General features: G+C 37.7%; 1 long non-coding RNA gene and 1 other non-coding gene across 4 annotated transcripts; one reads left to right on the top strand and one right to left on the bottom strand.

Moving 5' to 3' along the window:
• Positions 1-6,217: 6,217 nt before the first annotated feature.
• On the bottom strand, positions 6,218-9,994 carry LOC112710935 (uncharacterized). 3 transcript variants are annotated; one of them, XR_003157104.3, is made up of 6 exons: positions 9,462-9,994; positions 8,305-8,456; positions 8,168-8,215; positions 7,626-7,771; positions 7,440-7,518; positions 6,218-6,762 (listed from the first exon to the last, which is right to left on the bottom strand). It is a non-coding gene; the product is annotated as an uncharacterized lncRNA (long non-coding RNA). The 3 variants fall into 3 exon arrangements; XR_003157105.3 differs by having other exon boundaries at positions 9,437-9,935; XR_003811763.2 differs by lacking the exon at positions 8,168-8,215 and having other exon boundaries at positions 8,271-8,456; positions 9,462-9,935.
• Positions 9,995-21,229: 11,235 nt separating this feature from the next.
• Positions 21,230-21,333, top strand: LOC112714003 (small nucleolar RNA R71). The gene has a single exon (XR_003158960.1). It is a non-coding gene; the product is annotated as a small nucleolar RNA R71 (small nucleolar RNA).
• Positions 21,334-22,499: the final 1,166 nt, after the last annotated feature.

Below are 22,499 nucleotides of genomic sequence, written 5' to 3'. Positions count from 1 at the left end.
ACAAGGCAATTACAGCACAAATAGCAGCATTAACCAAGAGGATGGAGGCCAACCAAGCCTCAATCATTCAAGACCAAACTTCTCAACAAGAAGGTAATGCATCAGAATCTGAAGGTGACTGGGAGCAAGATAATTATGTGAACAATTCATCCAAAGCACCATATGAGCCACACTCTAAGACATACAACCTAGGTTGGAAGAACCACCCAAACTTTGGGTGGGGAAATCAATAAAACCACAACTAGGACCACAACAAGCCTTATCCATCAAATCAGCATCCCAACCACAACCCCAACCATCAAACAGGGAATCATAGACCCTACCATAACTCACAAAACACATCATACCATAACCACCAACCCATACACAACAACCTCAATCAAGATGCATCATCCTCAACTACGCAACCATGCGAAATCAAGAGCAACTTTGAGAGGATGGAGGCTGCAATAGCACAACTGTCATTCTAGATTTCAGGGGCAGTCTCCTCTCTCATAGACAGACAAGCACAAACTGACAGAAGGATAGATGCTAATCAAGAGGAATACAGGTCAAATCTGAAAAATCAAGGTGCGGCAATCACAAAGTTGGAAGCACAAGTGGGGATTTTGTCCAAGCAAATCCCACTTTCCACACACACATTTCTCAGCGATACCATGGCTAACCCAAGAGGGGAATGCAAAGCCATAACTCTGAGAAGTCCCAGCTTCACCTTCACCAAAACCAGTTTTGAAGCCCTATGTGCCAAAGGCACCATACCCATAAAGACTGAGAAAAGATGGGAAGGACGGCCAGTTCTCTAAGTTCCTATAGATCTTCAAGAGGCTCCAAATCAACATACCATTTGCTGATGCATTAGAACAAATGCCACTCTATGCCAAGTTCTTAAAGGAGCTTATAACAAAAAAGAGGAATTGGGAGGCAAAAGAAACCATAGTGTTGACTAATGAATGCAGCGCCATCATACAGAGGAAGTTGCCTCAGAAGCTGAAAGACCCAGGGAGTTTTTAAATCCCCTGCAAAGGAAAGTGGAAAGGAAAGTCGAAAAAGCAAAAGGCGTGCCACTTGAGCTCGAAGGCGTGGCACGCCAACACAAGACTTCCACTATGGCGTGCCACTTGAGTTTGAAGGCGTGGCACGCCAAGGTTGATAGAGAGACGAGCGTGTCACTTGAAAGATTGAGCGTGGCACGCTAAGCTAGTTTGAGGGTACGTGACAAGCCGGTAGAGCGCCAGCCACACGCCAGCTAAGAAGTCATGCTTATTGAGTGTTTTCTTTCCTTCCGAAATGTAATTTTCCCTTTTTCACTTTTGTAATTCTTTTATTTTTACTAGGAGTAGTATAAATACCCCGCAAGGAGTACTGAAGGGGCGTAAAGCAGTTAGTTCTAAATCCACTTTTACACTCCACCTTTGAGTACTTTTCAAGCTATGAGTAGCAAACTTCCCTCTCATTGGGGGAGGGAGCTCTGTTGTACTTGATGGATTGATAATAGTGAAATTCTTCTTCTCTTCATCTTCTCTTGATTTGCTAGAAGGAATTTCGTTCTTAATGCTTAGTGTTCAATTATCTTGGGAAAGAGATGGAATGCAATTGGGTTTCATGGGAACCTTGGGAAAGGAAACATGAAATCATGCCTGAAATCCCTTCTCACACTTGAGTAAAATCTGGGTTTTGGTGATGGGATATGTGACATATAATCCCCCCTCTACCTGGACCTATGAGGGTGTGCGGTATAATCAGGGACCAAGCATTTCTCTCTTTATGAGCAATTAGACCAAGGAATTGGCTATTGATCAAGATCTGAGAGATTGAGTCACCAAGGGATTGGGGCTCAATCAATCATGATTGCCAAGAGGTCAATGAGTTGCATGATTGAAGAAGATATAAGCTAGATTTGATCCAAAGAGACAACATCTCCCAATCTCAATGAATTCCCCCATTCTTATCTATCCATTTCTTTACAGCATAATTTTACATTCAGCAATTTTCCACTCCCATTTACATTCAAGTCATTTATGATTTAGCACTTTACATTCTGCAATTTCCATTTCTGCACTTTATTGCTTTTCTTTATATTCTAGTCATTTACATTTATGTCATCACTTACAATTTTGCACTTCACAATCTTATTGATCCGCTTGACTAATTCATCAATCAATTAAAACTGCTTAGATTTGCCAATCTCTATGGATACGATCCCACTCCATTGTGGGTTATTACTTGGCGATAATTTTGGTGCGCTTGCCAAAAGAACTAATTCACTAAATTTTGAAAGGGGTAGTGAATTCTGGTCATCACATAATCTGCCTCCTTCTCAGACTCAATATCTAGCCCTTCCCTGCGGGATCTGACGCTGTCTCGTCAAGGCACTACATCTCTTCTAGGGTCCCTCCCACCCCTCTCCCTCCAAGCAAGTCTCCAAGTGTCTAGGCAGGTACATCTTGTGGAAGGTGGAGGACATCCCTGGGCTGACTAGGTGTGTGTTGCACGTCTCCAGGAAGGGTCAAAAGTCTAGGGTCATCAAGCACATCCTCCCTAAATAGATGTCTGACCCGGCAGACTTGCTGGTACTAGACCCAATACTCCTGCATTGGCCTATTATTGGTGGTAGGCTGAACGGAGATCATGTGGCCCTCCTCAAACTAGGCTCTAAAACCATCATACCACTCCTGAAGGCGACTAAGGCATCACACATCCTCTTCCCATCCAGTAATAGTCAGAAACTTGATGACATTAACTGGATTACCAGGAACTGGCTACTCACCTCCTCCTAGTGAAACTCCACAATATAGAAGCATATCATGGGGACAACAGACAACTAAGTCCCTCATTCCCTGCCAAACCTTACCCATTCAGGAGTAATCTCATGCAATTTGGGGTCGGCATATGACGTCTACCAAAATTTCATAACCATGTGTCATAGGCTCATCAGAAGCAGTTTATACAATAATCGTACTCCAAATGCAGCCGATCTAGCGTCATACGCCAATGGAGGACCCTTTGTGCATGGTGGTCCCTAGTCTATTAGGTCATCCCAATCAACCTGTTAACATACGCAATAATCAAATCGTGTCAATCCGTGTAGGTAAAACTTGAATTAAATAAATAGAAATTGATAAGAACATTAAACAATAACAATTACCTCACTTCTAGAGAAAAGGTCAAAATCTACATCTTCGGCAGACACCACTGTGGAATTCTGTGGTATATCCACAAGACAAGCAACAGTATACATCCGGCTATGTCTGTGGTGTCACGTTGTGCTGCATGGAACAAGGAATAGTATGTCTATGCAAGCACAGTGCACTACCACGACAAACCGATGCACCTCCCGAAGTTAGCCAACAGTGGCAACTATTTGATATGCACTGATTGTTGGACTTGTCGGTCATGAGGTAACCACCGATCAGGAGCATGTTGTAACACCTAGTGTACTGTCGAAGGGTGACTGGATCCATGGTACTCGGAGGCATGTGGTGGACTCTGTCCCGAAACCATGTCATCTTAATGCTAAATGACTCCTACCTCTGGGCACCCTGTTACGGATCGTGTGGGGGTCTGGCACCTAAGAACTCCTCCATGAACTCCCATGTCGGTCGCTAGTACGAAGTCTAGAAGTCACACAGACATCCACTCACTGGCTCCTCGTGTGTGCGTAATTCGAAGTGGTACACAATGTCTTGTAGGGTGATGGTGCATCACCCTGTGGCAGCTGAAAAATATGGATCTCCAGACGCTAGCGCTCCACAAATGTAGTGATCATGGAGTTGTCAAACACAAAGTCCCTAAGCTGCACCATGTCGCTGAACCCAGCCTCCCTCAGGTAAGGAACGATGGTGTCCGAGGGTGCAAGTGTGTGACTAACCCACCTATTTAGTAGCAGGCGAGGCCTTTATTTGAAAGAAAATTTTTTATAAAGATTCGATTCCAAACTAGGTTCTCTAGCATGTCCAAATCTATTCTAACAAATCAAAAATGCAACTCAAATAAACATCACAACATAATAAATAGGATACAAAACCAATACTTAAAAATTCGCTCTGAATTTAAAGAAAATATTAACTAACAAAAATATTTAATTAACTAATCAAATCAAAGTAATTACTTATCTAACTTTCACTATGAGTAAATTATACACCTAACTGATGTTACTAACTTTCCAACTAACCTAAACTGTGTTATCTCAATATCATCTAATCTACTCATGTGTTAAAATACTAACTCTATAAAAGTTCTCGAAATAAATTCGCATACACTTATTAATTTAAACAATAGAGATAACACTAACCTCAGTCGATAGCTTTCACAATGTGCCAACTAGCATTAAGGCGGTTGATGTCAGAGTCCCGTATATCCGTGTGTACATCTCTGCGTGCCATAACATCCGGAAAACTAATAAATATCAACAAAATGGTGCAAGAAAGAGAGAAATGAGAGAAATGTGGGAGACATGTAGGGTTGGGGGTGTGAACAACTTTCATTTATAGTCGCTCTCTAAACTTATCTTGTTTCCAGTGTAAACGGAATAAGTTTGGCCATATCTCATTTACACTGTAAATAAGATAAGGTTCGTGTCATATCACGTTTGTAAACGTGATACATTGCCATGCGTTTGTGTCTTATCTCGTTTATAGTATAAACGAGATATAATAATCAAATTTATCTTATTTACACTATAAACGAAATAAATCATTTGGTAAAAATTCATAAATATCCTTAAATTAACATATATTTATAATTAAAATATTTATTTTATTTATTTAAAAAAATCACTAGAAGGTAAAATATGGTGTAGTTTCCGAAAATGATTTCAATAAAACTTTGAATGCATATGCGGAAAAGTATTTTGTATTATTTTGTATTGGTATGACATCTTTCTAGTAGAGTCCATGGCTCCTACTAGATTGATCGATAGCAGATAAAAACTCGAAAAGTATAAAGTATGTAATAATAAACTTATATCTTCGAAGTTCGTTAATAATAGATATAACGATATAATAACATTTAGAAATAGTATTATTTTTATAAAAAATAATAAAATTTTGTTATTTATATAATTATATCAATAAAATAATATAAAATTTTAATTAAATTAAAACTAAATATTAAATTATTTATGTATCATTTGTAAATAATAAATAAATTATCATTTGTAAATTATTTTAATATTACTTTTAATTTTAAATTATTATTTATAATAAATAATCTTATAAATATTTATGTATCATTTGTAAGACTCAAGATAAAATAAAAATTAAAACTAATATTAAAATACTCTTAATGTTAATAATAAATGATATTATTTATTTTATAAAATATAAATATCTTATTTATATGATGATTATTTTTTCTCCTTTTATTCTCTCTCCTATTCTGTAAAATATCATTTTTTGTATTTTTTTTTTTTTTTGTATCTTAATTTTTCTTCTTATCCAAACCAACCATAAATAAAGTAGGGCGCTGATCATAATGGTAAAGGAAAATTTGGATTCAATACTTCAAAGAGAATATATTTACATACATTCTATTTTGTTTTCCACTAACAAAAAATGATCCTAGCTATTAAAAAAGAGAAAGATTATATATATATATATATATATATATATATATATGAGAGAAATCTTTGATACGGGTTGTAGGATGAATCGGAGAATTGGGAGTTAAAAAGTTGTCAGATCGTCCTTTTGAAGTGGCAGGGGGTGGTACCTGCACTACAAGAAAATAAGTCTTTTGTCACACTTTTAAAGCGTGCCGAAAAGTACAAAAAAGCGTGCTGATAGCTTTTCGATTGTCACGCTTTTTGAGCTATCGACACGCTTTTGAAAGGGTCACATCTACGAAAGTGCCGGTTGTTCAATCGGCACGCTTTTGTCGATCTATCGGCACACTTTTTTTTCGCTACGCTTTCATCTATTGCCACACTTAAAAGCGTGGCCGTATGTATAACTCTATAGCTATGCTTTTAAAACATACCGAAAAATGTACATATAGCCACGCTTTTAAAGTGTGCCGATAGAGAAATATATTGGTATGCTTCAAAAGCGTGCCAATAAAGAAATATATAGCCACACTTAGTAAGCGTGGCTGTTGATGACTACAAGATATGGCTACGTTTATAAAACGTGCCAATAGCTACATAAACCCTTTCCTAAGCCACTCCATACTACTGTTAACATTGTAAAAGCCAGCATAATCAACATTAAATAACTAATCATTATGCAAAAACTAAATCATGTTATTAAAATAAACTTTATAAAAAAATACAAACATAAACTAGTACAGGAAAATTGAAAAAAAAAAAACAAATTCACTACAAAGTCATCACTTTGCAAAGTAAAATTTACAACATCTAGAACACACTATTCAGCTGAGTGAACAGCTTCATCTAAGACTTCATGATTCCAAATCTAACAAAACATTTGAAGTGGTTATTATATTCACCATCTGTCAATATCACAATCCACAAATGGCTCTCTTTGTTCTCATAAAACTCGGAAAAAGATTCAACTAATATACATAAAGAATTCCAAAAACAAATAAAGATACATTTTGGAGATTGTTGAGGAACATCTTTTGTTCTTGTTTTGATCCTGCCACAACTGTGGTTGCTGCTACTGTTATTGCAGCAACTGCTACTGCACTGCACCCATTTTTACACCACTTGCGGCCTTTATTGCACCGGCCATTTTAGCGAATGCTGCAACCCCTCCAACAAGTATAGCCCTCAATGCAACTGTTGGTTTTATTGCCATATTCTACCTGCAAAAGAGCAAATCAGATATGTAACCCAGCTGCATACTAAGCAGGTTTATTACATATATTACATATTATCATAGGAATGAGATTTCCAAACACAAAGAAACCCACGGTTTCCGACAATCAGCGACATTAGAAAGCGTGAAATGTAAAATAGCAACAATATAAATTGCACAATTAAATTCATCTAACAAGTGATACTTCCAAGTTGTATTGGCACCCTATTCGGAAAAAGGCGAGTAAGTTGCTTTACTGCTTTGGGACTTTCTTTGCTCCTATCAAGCAATCTAGTGAACTTATCCTAAACAAGGATATATGGTAACATTGTGATACTTTAGCAAGTAATCCTTTGTGTTGCAACAATGTAGGACCAGCACTGTGGCCTATGGCTACACATAAAATCATGTTTACAAAGAGAAAGGAAGACAAGAAATCCTCCTAACAAAACTTTCCAACATGAAAGTAAATATAGAAATATAAACCTCACAAAAGTAACCATTAACCAAACAAAGTAATTAATTGTTCAGTAAAACATTTGTCCCAAAGATTTGAAATGGTTTAATTTGCCACACCAATGACACCTAGTAATAGTGCATATAAAGCAGTGTGAGTATTTTATCATTTTTCTATCATGACTAAGTGAATCAAGGTACGTTGAGGAAAGGCTAATATTATTTTACCAGGAAAGAAAGATCGAGTAATGTTGCTAGATTGGCCCCAAGCTTTGTTAACAGAATGACAGCATGTGTGGTTTGGAAACTGAAACATAAAGTTTGAGCCATCAAAATCAGAAGCAATATATTCTCAAAACTCATCAGATCACTAAAACAAAAGTTAGCTAACATAATACGATAATCAAACAGCACCTTGTCCTTTCGACTATCGAGCACCTTGTCATTTTGTGGTAAGCTTTCAAGTTTACTCTTCAGAATGTTTGAATTACCAATGATCGCCTACTCAACATCTTTAATGAAAACAACTAGTGCAACATTTTACTCTGATCGGAGACAACCTATACATGCAATTAAAAAAATCACTGAGGGATGCTAATGCCTTACAATCTCAAGGCGTATATATACATTATTGCATAGTAAGATTTCTTTTGGAATATAGGAAATTGACACAAATAGAAGTTTCATTAGCAATATAAACAGAAAACTGATATGGAAACAAAAATGAATATTATAGCAAAGTTGACTAGTCTTTCATAAATGGAAATTACAATGAAAGCATGAAACATATCCATGGCTAGAGCACACGAAAGAAGCCATAAACACAATTCTTTCACAAAGTACACTACATCCACTAAGATATAAGCAAAATACACAGGGAGATAGAGAAAGGTAAAATCTAAAACCTCTGAATTGGAAAAGGAAAAAAAAATTGACAGTGAATTTGAAAAAAGTACATTAAAATGCTGCCAAAGAGGAGCTTTTAGTTCATGAGTATTTCCCTCCTACAAAAGAAAAAGAAGGGAAATATTATAATAATTCTTCCATTACACAAATTACTTAGTTTGTGGCGATGAGGGTGAATGATTGTTACGAATAAATTTGACCATCAACACTAGAGACTAGTTTAGAGACTGATTTCTTGTGCTGTGATGTGGAAACCTGAGTACTTCTCTTAGCAACTGCAGGTGTTCTTTCAGCCCTTGCACTTTCTTTAGCATTGTGCACTTCTGTTAATGATGTGCCCTGGGAAAAACAAATTGTTATTGGATTAATGCAATTCAGTAAGAAACCATCTGAGCAAAACCAAGAAGAAAAATCTAGGAAAGATAATGAAGCATGGAAGAGTCATAAAATCATCTTAGAAAACATCTATATAGTCAAAACATACACCAGATAGCAAAAGAGATTCCACAATTAGTAGGCTGGCAGAAAAATGCTTAGCAAGTTCCTAGGACAAAGTTTCCTGGTATATTTTAGAGCCTACACAAGAATCATATTGAACTAAATCACTCTCCATTACTTAAAAGAGAAAACATAAGTATAAATAAGTCTATATATATTAGGCTACATTTTAGCCACTCACTCAACCAAATGTTGCATTTTTTAATCATGCCAAAGCTCAAGAAACCAACCATTAACCAAACAAAGTAATTAATTATTCAGTAAAACATTTGTCACAGAGATTTGAAAATGGTTTAATTTGCCACACCAATGACACCTAGTAATAGTGCACATAAAGTAGTGTGAGTATTTTATCATTTCCATATCATGACTATGTGAATCAAGGTACATCGAGAAAAGGCTAATACTGTTTTACTGGGAAAGAAAGATCAAGTAATGCTGCTGGATTGCCCCCAAGCTTTGTTAATAGAATGCCAGCATGTGTGGTATGGAAACATAAATTTCATATACTCCAATATAAGATATCAGTACAATTCATATACCAATAGTTAGTGATTGAATAGTTTTCTAATGCAGATCCCACCGATGACAGGGCTTTCATTTAGCGAAATCAGAAAAAATCAAAACAAATAATCAAAACCAACAATAAATAATCATAACCAAAAATCATAAAAATGATCAAAACAGAAGCAAATCCTCCGAAAAAGAATAAGAACAAATAGTTAAAAAATCATAATAAAAAATTAAATAATTTAAATTTTAGCAAAATCATAAAAAATTGATAAGTAGAAGCTTAGAAAAATAAATAAAAATAGACAAACCCTAAACCAGGATTGGACACTTTACCACCGACACCGGCAATCCATTCAGCACCGAGCTCGATGGAGATGCCAGTGAATGTTTCCTTCCAAATCCTGCCGCCGATTCGGTCAGAAGCTTCGAGGATCAAGGGGACGTTGATGTTGTTCTCACCTAGCACCTTTACGAGAGAGAGTGACCACCAAGGGAGGGCACACAGATGCAAGGTGCGCCGACGGAGGCAGCGCTGATAAAGTGAGAATCCGAGGAGGACGGTTCCGGTGGAGTGCGAATCCGAGGATGAGGCTTGTGATAAACTACAAAGCTGAGGATGCAATAGAGGGTTGCGATAGCGGGCTGCGAGAGAGGGCGCGACAAAGGATGGCGACAGAGGGCTGGGTGCCAGGGTTCTCAGTGAGGACGGTTCTCAGTGATGATGACGAAGGGCTGGGAGAGAGGGCTGGCTGTGGAGGACGTGAGTGAAAGGGTTCTCACTTCTCATGGGAAATTAAACTAGTGTTTAAGCCTTTAGAGTTTGGAAAAATTAAAATGCTAAAAAAAATTTTGGTGGAAAATTAATTATTTTTTTGTGGAAACTCTATCGCTACACTTCAAAAGCGTCCCTGTTTCTCACCCACGTTAGTGCCACTAACGTGGACATTAACGTGGAAGAAAGGAGGCCGCTGTGAAAGTTAGTGGAAAAAGTAAACGCCACTAACGTTTGCGAAGCAAAGGAGGCCTACGTTAGTGGCCATGTTACTGCCACTAACGTGGACACTAATGTGGGCAAAATCTCACCCGGTAGCCTGACCATGTCTTCTTCAAACAAGAATAACTTGAGCCATAAAGCTTCAAATGAGGTGATTTCAGTGGCATTGGAAAGTAGGATTCCAGATCTTTCCAGGCATATATGGCACTCTATGGTGGACACTAAATTTGAGGGAGAAAACCTTCCCCGAATGTGCAAGGATGAACATGGTATCAACCTGTAGTAAGGCCAGCTGACCTCTTCACCTTCCAAGAAGTGTAACTTGAGTTGTAGAGCTTTAAATGGTGCGCTTCTAAAAGCGTTGGAAATTAGACATCCATGGCTTTTCAACAATATATAATAGTATGGGGTGGACATTGTGTTTGAGCTCCAGAACCTGGCAATATTAATCCCCTGAATGCTAACGTTATTGGCACTCACTTTTGCCAATAACGCCAGCGACTATGCCAGCGACCCTATCCCCTTCAAAGGAACATAACTTGAGTTACAAAAATCCAATCAAGGTGATTTTAGTTGCGTTAGAAAGCTGACATTCAGAGCTTTCTAACGATATATAATGGTCTATAGTGGGCATGAAATTGAAGCACAAACAATAGGCATCTTTTAAGCCCCAAAAACACCAACTGGGTAGCAAGTGTGACATTAGCCACACTAACTTCAGCACTAATGCCACACTTGTAGCGTTGGTATGGCTAACGGTAACACTAACAATTACCAACTGGACCTCAACTTTATTCACTTCTCTTTCAAGGACCACCCAACCTCAAGCAAGCAAGCCCACAAGTGTCAACCTATCAAGGCCACAAGAAGCATCTAGAGTAGGAATTTTCATTTAATTGTAATTTGCTTTTAATTTCATTTCATTTTGTAATTTAGTAGAGCCTATATAAAGGCCTTAGTTTTTACTTTAAAATCAATCCGGGGGATTGAAGAGGGGCTTCGGACTCCCTCCCCTCCTACACTCTTCTTCCTTTTCTCTTTTTCTTCTTCTTTTCTTAGTAGTAGTTAAATTTTAGTTTGTACTTTTCATTTATGAACTTTGAAGTTTCAATTTCAGTTTTAATCTTCATCTTTATTTTTATGCACTTTCTTCCTTTTTTGTTTGAGTAGAGCAATGAACAACTAACTCTTTTCATTGGGTTAGAGAGCTCTATTGCATTTAATGGATCAATTGTAGTTTTCATTCTTCTTCTTCTTTCTTTTCTCATGATTTTACTAGAGAGCTTTCGATCTTCATCCAATTGGTTAGCTATCTTGGAAGAGAAGCTCTCCATAATTGGATCTCCTCGGAACCTTGGAAGAGGAATGAGGAGATCATGATAGAAATACTCTCTCACATTGGATTAGGTTGGGGGTTTGATGGATATTGTGACATTTAATCCTACCAGTACTTTGATCAATGAATGTGTGTGGTATAATCAGTGACCAAACTTCATCTCTTCCCATGAACAATTAAATCAAGGAATTGGAAAATTGTTCAAACTTAGAGAGATTAGGTTGCCAAGGAATTGGGATCTAATTACTTAAGATTGCCAAGGAGATCAATGAATGCATTGATTGAGGAAGAGATGAGAATGAACTTGATCTGGAGGATTACAATATCTCTTGATCCCAATGTTCATTTTATTTTTAGTTCTTACATTTACTTTTCTTGACATTTACTTTCTTGCACTTTTTTGCTTTCTTTACTTTTATGCCATTTACATTTCCTTGTTACTTATCACTCAAATATGATTCGTCTAACTAGGATAATCAATTACCCATTGATTGCTTAATCTGTTAATCCCTGTGGATTCAACCTCACTCTATTGTGAGTTTTTACTTGACGACAATTCGGTATACTTGCCGAAGGAAAATTTGTTGAGAGACAAGTTTCCGTGCATCAAGTTTATGGCACCGTTGCCGGGGATTAATCGTGATTAACAAACTACCGGTTGATTGATTTACTAGATTAGACACTTTTCTTTTGTCTTTGTTTTCTTTTGTTTCTTTATTTTCTTTTGCTAACTAATTGTTTGTGATATTGCCTCACTGGGAATTTCCTCATCTGTGACAAGGGGAATTCCAATCTCTTTTATATTGGTGATTGTTGTTTGATACAGAGTATTTTGAAGAGAAATGGAGTATAGATCATCTTTTGGTCAATCAAGTTACATGGGATACTTCTCAGCGCCACAAAATAATTTATGTTATTATGATAATGTTGGTTGGGAATATCAAGAAGATGAAACGGGGTGCTTCCAAGGGTCACAAAATAGTCCATATTTTGATGACTTTGATCACTACTCCAGCTGTGCCTGGGAAGATCAAAACCAAAGAAATTTCACTTATTCACACCCCATTCATCAAGAGCCATTATCCTTTAATTATTCAACCTCACCTCCTAGCTTTCTGCATCAAAACCCCTCAACACTTAGATATGCCTCAACACAAAATTCCTTCCCACATCCATATAATTCATCTCACCACTCACACAATTCATTGCATTATACACAAAATTCTTCTCACAGTCCACAAAACCCATATCATTACCCACAAGAGTCCTACCACTCTCAAAACATACAACCACAAAACAACCAATTCCATTCAAAAAATAGCCACCCTCAACCTCTAAATTCCAACCCAGTTGCACACCCTCCCCTCGAGGATAAGCTATCAAGGATAGAGAACCTATTGGCAATTCTCTTGGAAGAATCTAAGGACATTAGGACTTTCAAAGAGGAAGTAAAATCCATTATGCAGAACCAGGGGGCTGCCCTTAAGAAGCTTGAGGCACAATTTGGATATCTATCAAAGCAAATCACTACCCACAATTCTGTCAGTGGTACCATGGCAAACCCAAGGGAGGAATCAGAAGAACAAGAAAATGAGGCACCCATACCAAGTGAGATTTCTATGAAGAATGAGGAGGTTACGAGAGTATATAAGCCCAAAGCTCCATACCCACAGAGGCTACTAAGGGTGACAAAGGAACATGCAAACTCACTCCCAAAAGGCTCAATGCAACATCACACAGAAGAAAGGGAGAAAGTCAATCAAGGGAGTCTACATTACTCTAATGACACAGAGAATGGCATAAAGGGTGAGTTCATTGAACCACCAATTCAAGAAGCTCTTGATGAAGAAGACACTCCAACCATCATACAACACCCAAGTTTTGAAATCAAGGTGGTGAAGGCAATCAACATGAGCACTAAAAAGAGGATGGTGACCAAGAAAAGAAGAACAATATCCTTGAAGAATAAAAGGTCAACCAAAAGCTATCCCACCCCTACCCCAACAAGAAAGTTTCCTCAAGCTAACAACAAAAGACAGCTTGCTGGGGAGAGGCACTCAAAACAAGGGGCATTAATTGGCTCCTCTTTCCTCTTGAGGTCATTCCTCTTAACAAACTAGAAGAAGAGGAAGAAAGTCATGAACAACATGTTAAGCTAATGACATTAAAAGAGCGCTTGTTGGGAGGCAACCCAACCGTAGGTAACATTTCCTTGCTTTGCTTAGTTTACTTTCAATAATTTGGCATATGATTGCATTCTAAGTTTGGTGTTGCTATTTAACAATTTGATTTTCAATCTTCACTGGGTACTTGCAACATTCTAAATTGAGAGTGTCACACTAAGTTTGGTGTTGCCACTTATCTTTCATGCAAGGTACCAAGCACACCACTTATTAATGCAATCAAAATGTCTCTGTTTGTATCTCTTGTGCCTTTATTGTATCCTTAATCTTGCTTGCTGAAACACATGCATACTCACACTTCATTCTAAGACATTCATGATCCATCATAGACCCCATCACCACTGTTTTAATTGTTTCTTGAGTATAAGCAATCATTCTAAGTTTGGTGTGGGAAGGGGAATAATAGGAGAAAAAGGGCAACAACAATGAAGATGAACTACAAGGTGGTAAAGTTCCTTTTTCCTCTTACTTATTTTCAGCACTTTAAATTGCATGATTGTCTTCTATTTTCTTTGTATGCGTGTGTGATTACTCCTTGTGAATAAGCATAATTTGATATTTGATTTGTAACATGTCGCTATGATATCATAATTATCATCTTGAATTTTACTTGCACCCAATATCTCTAAGAATGCAACAAAGAAATCATTATTTTGAAAGGAAAATGTTGAAGAATTTTATAAATCTTGGGGCAAGCAAAAGATTAAGAGGAGTGGAGGTTCTGATTGTATGATTGTGTATTGAGGTTGCATGTTTGTGAAAACTTGCATGGGAGCTCATAGACAGGAAATGAAGTTTAGAGAAGTATTATGGAATTTCTCAAACATCTATTGATCCAAGAAGCAGTAACAAAAGAAAACAAAAGAAAAAGAAAAAAAACAAAGAACAAGCCTAAGGCTCTGAGCATCAATTACTAGAAAGAAAAAGAAAGAAACAAGAACTCAAAGAGTTATTGTCCTAGTTAAATGCTTGTGGTGGATTTGTATCAAAGAGAGAGGCTTAAGCAAGTAAATTCTAAGGGGTTCTTCAACACATAATACCTTAGACCAACTGGTTTGGGAGTATTGATTGAAAGTGTTAGCAAAATTGTGACTCATACTTTTCTCAACTCGAATAATTCCTAGCAATTGCTCCAAAAACTTGGTGCACAATACTATGGTTCACACACATTCTTCACAACTTCGTAAAACTAACCAGCAAGTACACTTGGTCGTCCAAGTAATAAACCTTACGTGAGTAAGGGTCGATCCCACAGAGATTGTTGGTATGAAGCAAGCTATGGTCATCTTGGAAATTTCAGTCAGGCGGATTATAATGGTTATAATGGTTTTCGAATATAAAGATAAATAAAGCATAAAATAGAGATAGAGATACTTATGTAATTTATTGGTGGGAATTTCATATAAGCGCATGAAGATACTGTGTTCCTTCTGAATCTCTGCTTTCCTACTACTTTCATCCAATCATTCTTACTCCTTTCCATGGCAAGCTGTATGTTGGGAGATCACCGTTGTCAATGGTTACCGTCCGTCCTCTCAGTGAAAATGGTCCAGGTGCGCTGTCATCGCACGGCTAATCATCTGTCGGTTTTCGATCATGTAAAAATAGGATTTGCTATCCTTTTGCATTGTCACCACGCCTTACAGTCGCGAGTTTGAAGCTCGTCACAGTCATTCAATCCCTGAATCCTACTCGGAATACCACAGACAAGGTTTAGACTTTCCGGATTCTCAAGAATGCTGCCAATGGATTCTAACTTATACCATGAAGATTCTGATTAAAGAATCCAAGAGATATTCATTCAAGCTTATTTGCATGTAGAACGAAAGTGGTTGTCAGGCTCACGTTTATAAGTGAGAATGGTGATGAGCGTCACATAATCATCACATTCATCAGGTTCTTGGGTGCAAATGGATATCTTAGAATAAGAATAAGCGTGAATTAAATAGAAGAACAATAGTACTTTGCATTAATAATCGAGGTACAGAAGAGCTCCACACCTTAATCTATGGTGTGTAGAAACTCCACCGTTGAAAATACATAAGTGATAATGGTTCAGGCATGACCGAATGGACAGCCTCCACAAAAGTCTAAGATAGCATAAAACTGATCAAAGATGAAAATACAATAGTAAAAAGTTCTATTTTTACTAAACTAGTTACTAGGGTTTATAGAAATAAGTTTAAGTGCAGAAATCTACTTCCGGGGCCCACTTTGGTGTGTGCTTGGGCTGACCCTTGAGCTTTCATGTGTAGAGACTTCTTTTGGAGTTAAACGCCAAGTTGTAACATGTTTTTGGCGTTTAACTCTGGTTTGTGACGTGTTTCTAGCATTTTACTCTAGAATGTAGCATGGAACTGGCGTTGAACACCAGTTTGCATCATATAAACTCGAATAAAGTATAGACTATTATGTATTGCTGGAAAGCCCTGGATGTCTATTTTCTAAAGCAATTAAGATCGCACCATTTGGAGTTTTGTAGCTCCAGAAAATCCATCTCGAGTGCTGGGAGGTCAGAATCCAACAACATCTGTAGTCCTTTTTCAGCCTCCTATCAGATTTTTGCTCAGGTCCCTCAATTTCAGCCAGAAAATACCTAAAATCACAGAAAAATACAAAAACTCATAGTAAAGTCCAAAAATATGAATTTTGCATAAAAACTAATAAAAACATCCCTAAAAGTAGCTAAATCCCACTAAAAACTACCTAAAAATAATGCCAAAAAGCGTATAAATTATCCGCTCATCACAACACCAAACTTAAATTGTTGCTTGTCCCCAAGAAACTGAAAATCAAATAGGATAAAAAGAAGAGAATATTACTATAAATCCCAAAATATCAATGAATATTAGTTCTGCTTAGATGAGCGGGACTTGTAGCTTTTTGCTTCTGAACAGTTTTGGCATCTCACTTTATTCTTAGATGTTTAGAATGATTGGCTTCCATAGGAGCTCAGAGTTCAGATAGTTTTATTGATTCTTCTAGTTAAGTATGTTGATTCTTGAACACAGCTACTTTTATGAGTCTTGGTCGTGGCCCTAAGCACTTTGTTTTCCAGTATTACCACCGGATACATAAATGCCATAGACACATGATTGGGTGAACCTTTTCAGATTGTGACTCAGCTTTGCTAAAGTCCCCAGTTAGAGGTATCCAGAGATCTTAAGCACACTCTTTTTGCTTTGGATCACGACTTTAACCACTCAGTCTCAAGCTTTTCACTTGGACCTGCATGCCACAAGCACATTGTTAGGGACAACTTGATTTAGCCGCTTAGGCCTGGATTTTATTTCCTTGGCCCTCCTATCCATTGATGCTCAAAGCCTTGGATCCTTTTTACCCTTGCCTTTTGGTTTTAAGGGCTATTGGCTTTTTCTGCTTGCTTTTTTCTTTTTCTTTCTTTAAAAAAATTTTTTTCGCAAGCTTTGTTCTTCACTGCTTTTTCTTGCTTCAAGAATCAATTTTATGATTTTTCATTTTATCAATAACATTTCTCTATTTCATCATTCTATCAAGAGCCAACAATTTTAACATTCATAAACAACAAGATAAAAAATATGCATTGTTCAAGCATTCATTCAGAAAACAAAAAGTATTGTCACCACATCAATATAATTAAACCAATTTCAAGGATGAATTCGAAACTCATGTACTTCTTGTTCTTTTGTATTAAAAACATTTTTCATTTAAGAAAGGTGAAGAATTCATGGAATTATTCATAGCCTTAAGACATAGTTACTAAATACTAATGATCATGTAGTAAAGACTCAAAACATAGACAAACATAAAGAATAAAATCGAAAAACAGAGAGATAAGAACAAGGAAGTTAAGGAATGAGTCCACCTTAGAGAGGGTGGCGCCTTCTTCTTGAAGGACCAATGGTGTCTTTGAGCTCCTCTATGTCTCTTCCTTGCCTTTGTTGCTCCTCCCTCATAGCTCTTTGATCTTCTCTAATCTCATTGATAATGATGGAGTGCTCTTGGTGTTCCACCCTTAATTGGTTCATGTTATGACTCAATCCTTCTAGAAAAGTGTTGAGTTGTTCCCAATAGCTGTTTGGAGGAAAATGCATCCCTTGAGGCATCTCAGGGATTTCTTGATGATGAGCTTCCTCATGCGTCTCTTGAGATCCATGAATGGGCTCTCTTGTTTGCTCCATCCTCTTCTTAGTGATGGGCTTATCCTCTTCAATGAGGATGTCTCCTTTTATGACAACTCCAGCTAAGTTGCATAGATGGCAAATGAGATGAGGAAAAGCTAGCCTTGCCAAGGTGGAGGGCTTTTCGGCTACTTTGTAGAGTTCTAGTGGGATGACTTCATGAACTTCTACTTCCTCTCCAATCATGATGCTATGGATCATGATGGTCCGATCCACAGTTACTTCGTATCGGTTGCTAGTGGGGATGATGGAGCGTTGGATGAACTCCAACCATCCTCTAGCCACAGGCTTAAGGTCCAGTCTTCTCAATTGAACCAGCTTGCCTTTTGAGTCTCTTTTCCATTAAGCTCCTTCCACACATATGTCCATGAGGACTTGGTCCAACCTTTGATCAAAGTTGACCCTTCTAGTGTAAGGGCATGCGTCTTCTTGCATCATAGGCAAGTTGAACGCCAACCTTACGTTCTCCGGACTGAAGTCTAAGCATTTCCCCCGAACCATTGTAAGCCAATTCTTTAGGTTTGGGTTCATGCTTTGATCATGGTTCCTAGTGATCCATGCGTTTGCATAGAACTCTTAAATCGTTAAGATTCCGACTTATTGAATTGGATTGGAGAGAACTTCCCATCCTCTTCTTCTAATATCTTGTCAGATCTCCAGATTTTCGCCCTTTTTGAGCTTAAAAGGGACCTCAGGGATCACCTTTTTCTTGGCCACAACTTCATAGAAGTGGTCTTGATGGGATTTTGAGATGAATCTCTCCATCTCCCATGACTCAAAGGTGGAAGCAATTGCCTTCCCTTTCCTCTTTCTTGAGGTTTCTCTAGCCTTAGGTGCCATCAATGGTTATGGAAAAACAAAAAAGCTATGCTTTTACCACACCAAACTTAGAATGTTGCTCACCCTCGAGCAAAAGAAGAAAGAATAGAAGAAGAAGAAGAAGATATGGAGGAGAGGGAGAGAGGTGTGGGTTTTGGCCAAGGGAGAGAAGAAAGGGTAGTGTTGTGTGAAAATGAAGAAGGATAGAGGGGTTTATATAGTGGAGGGAGAGGGGTTTGGGTTCGGTCATTTAGGGTGGTTTTGGGTGGGAAAGAGATTTTGAATTTGAAGGTAGGTAGAGTTTATGGGGAAGAGTGGATGGATGTGATTAGTGAAGGGGTAATGGGGAAGAGAGATTGTGGTAATTGGTGAAGGGTATAGTGTTATTGGATTGTGTGAAGAAGAGAAAAGTAGGGTAGGTGGGGATCCTGTGGGGTCCACAGATCCTGAGGTGATCCTGTGGAATCCACATATCTTGAGGTGTCAAGGATTTCTCATCCATGCACCTTTTAGGCATGTAAAACGCCCTCTGTATGCAATCTTGGCATTTAACACCAGACTGCAGCTTGTTTCTAGCATTAAATGCCTAAATGTAGCCTGTTTCTGCCGTTTAATACCAGTTTGATGCTTGTTTCTGGCGTTAAATGCCAGCTTGGTGCTTGTTTCTGGCGTTAAACGCCAGACAGATGCTTGTTTGGCGTTTAAACGCCAGACAGCTCTTCCTCCAGGGTGTGCTTTTTCTTCTGCTATTTTTTATTCTGTTTTTAATTTTTGCAATTGTTTTGTGACTCCACATGATCATAAACATAATAAAACATAAAAGAACAATAGAAATATAGATAAGTAAAAATTGGGGGGCCTCCCAATAAGCGCTTCTTTAATGTCAATAGCTTGACAGTGAGCTCTCATGGAGCTTCACAGATATTCAGAGCATTGTTGGGACCTCCCAACACCAAACTTAGAGTTTAAATATGGGGGTTCAACACCAAACTTAGAGTTTAGTTGTGGCCTCCCAACACCAAACTTAGAGTTTGACTGTGGGGGCTTTGTTTGACTCTATATTGAGAGAAGCTTTTCATGCTTCCTCTCCATGGTTGCAAAGAAGGATCCTTGAGCTTTAAACACAAGGTAGTCCGCATTCAATTGAAGGACTAGCTCTCCTCTGTCAACATCAATCACAGCTCCTGCTGTGGCTAGGAAGGGTCTTCCAAGGATGATGCATTCATCCTCATCCTTCCCAATGTCTAGGATTGTGAAATCAGCAGGGATGTAAAGGCCTTTAACCTTCACTAACACGTCCTCTACCAATCCATAAGCTTGTTTTATTGACTTGTCTGCCATCTCTAATGAGATTCTTACAGCTTGTACCTCAAAGATCCCATTTCTCCATTACAGATAGTGGCATAAGATTTATACCTGACCCCAGGTCAGACAGAGCCTTCTCAAAGGTCATGGTGCCTATGGTACAGGATATTAAGAATTTACCAGGGTCTTGTTTCTTTTGAGGTAGAGTTTGCTGAACCCATGTATTTAGTTCACTAATGAGCATGGGAGGTTCATCTTCCCAAGTCTCATTACCAAACAACTTGGCATTCAGCTTCATGATGGCTCCTAGATATTGAGCAACTTGCTCTTAAATTACATCTTCATCTTCTTCAGAGGAAGAATAGTTCTCAGAGCTCATGAATGGCAGAAGGAAGTTTAATGGAATCTCTATGGTCTCTATATGAGCCTCAGATTCCTTTAGGTTCTCAATAGGGAACTCCTTTCTGTCTGGGGGACGTCCCATGAGGTCTTCCTCATTGGGATTCATGTCCTCCCCTTCCTCTTTGGATTCGGCCATTTTGATTATATCAATGACCTTGCACTCTCTTTTTGGATTCTCTTCTGTATTGCTTGGGAGAGTACTAGGAGGAGTTTCGGTGATTTTCTTACTCAGCTGACCCACTTGTGCCTCCAAGTTTCTAATGGAGGACCTTGTTTTATTCATGAAACTTAAAGTGGCCTTAGATAGATCAGAGACTGTGTTTGCTAAGCTAGAGGGGCTCTGCTTAGAATTCTCTGTCTGTTGCTGAGAAGATGGTGGAAAAGGCTTGCTATTGCTAAACCTGTTTCTTCCACCATTATTAAAGCCTTGTTAGGGCTTTTGTTGATCCTTCCATGAGAAATTTGGATGATTTCTCCATGAGGGATTATAGGTGTTTCCATAGGGTTCACCCATGTAATTCACCTCTACCATTGCAGTGTTCTAAGGATCATAAGCTTCTTCTTCAGAAGATGCTTCTTTAGTACTGTTGGATGCATTTTGCAATCCATTCAGACTCTGAGAAATCATGTTGACTTGCTAAGTCAACATTTTATTCTGAGCCAATATGGCATTTAGAGCATTAATTTCAAGAACTCCCTTCTTCTGAGGCGTCCCATTACCCACAGGATTCCTCTCAGAGGTGTACATGAATTGGTTATTTGTAACCATGTCAATGAGTTCTTGAGCTTCTACAGGGGTTTTCTTTAGGTGAATGGATCCACCTGCAAAATGGTCCAGTGACATCTTGGAGAACTCTGATAGACCATCATAGAATATATCCAAAATGGTCCACTCTGAAAGCATGCCAGAAGGACACTTTTTGATCAACTTCTTGTATCTTTCCCAAGCTTCATAGAGGCATTCACCATCTTTTTGTCTGAAGGTCTGAACATCCACTCTAAGCTTGCTCAGCTTTTGAGGAGGAAAGAACTTGGCCAAGAAGGCCGTGACCAGCTTATCCAAGAGTCCAGGCTATCTTTAGGTTGTGAGTCCAACGATGTTCTAGCTCTGTCTCTTATAGCAAAAGGGAAAAGCATGAGCCTGTAGACTTCAAGATCTACTTCATTAGTCTTAACAGTATCAGAAATCTATAAGAACTCAGTTAAAAACTGATAGGGATCTTCTGATAGAAGTCCATGAAACTTACAGTTCTGTTGTATTAGAGCAATCAGTTGAGACTTCAGCTCAAAATTATTTGCTCTAATGGTAAGGATTGAGATGCTTCTTCCATAAAAATTGGAAGTAGGTGTAGTATAATCACCAAGCATCCTCCTTGAATTATTGTTGTTGTCATTATTTTTGGCTGCCATCTTCTCTTCTTTTTCGAAAATTTCTGTAAGGTTTTCTTTAGATTGTTGTATTTTAGCTTCTCTTAATTTCTTCTTCAGAGTCCTTTCAGGTTCAGGATCTGCCTCAACAAGAATGTTCTTGTTCTTGCTCCTGCTCAAATGAAAAAGAAGGGAACAAAAAATAATAATAGGGATCCTCTTTACCACAGTAGAGAGATTTCTTTATGTGAGTAGAAGAAAATAAGAAGAAAATCCGAACACAGGTAGAGGGGAGAAGAGGGTTCGAATTTTGAGTAGAAGAGAAGTGTTAGTAGATAAATAAATAAATAGAAGAAGATGAGAGAGAGCAGTTTTCGAAAATTAACTAAAATAAAATAAAAATATTTTTGTTTTTATTTTAGATTAAAGTTAAAATTCGAATTTATAAAAAGGAACAAAATTAAAATTTAAAACAATTAGTTAAATAAAAAGATTTTTGAAAAAGAGGGAGGTGATTTTCGAAAATTAGAGAGAGGAAAGTAGTTAGGTGGTTTTGAAAAAGATAAGAAATAGTAAAACAAACAAAAAGTCAATTAGTTAGTTGAAAAAGATTTGAAAATCAATTTTGAAAAGATAAGGAGTTAGAAAATATTTTTGAAATTAATTTTAAAAAAAGATATGATTGAAAAGATATGATTGAGATATGTTATGAAAAAGATTTAAAAAGGAAATTAAAAAGATTTGATTTTTAAAATTAAAATTGATTACTTGACTAACAAGAAACTAAAAGATATGATTCTAGAA

Source organism: Arachis hypogaea, chromosome 9 (assembly GCF_003086295.3).
Source record: "Arachis hypogaea cultivar Tifrunner chromosome 9, arahy.Tifrunner.gnm2.J5K5, whole genome shotgun sequence".
NCBI lineage: Eukaryota > Viridiplantae > Streptophyta > Magnoliopsida > Fabales > Fabaceae > Arachis > Arachis hypogaea.
The sequence above is the reverse complement of the archived record's forward strand: the minus strand, read 5'-3'. Positions and strand labels throughout refer to the sequence as shown.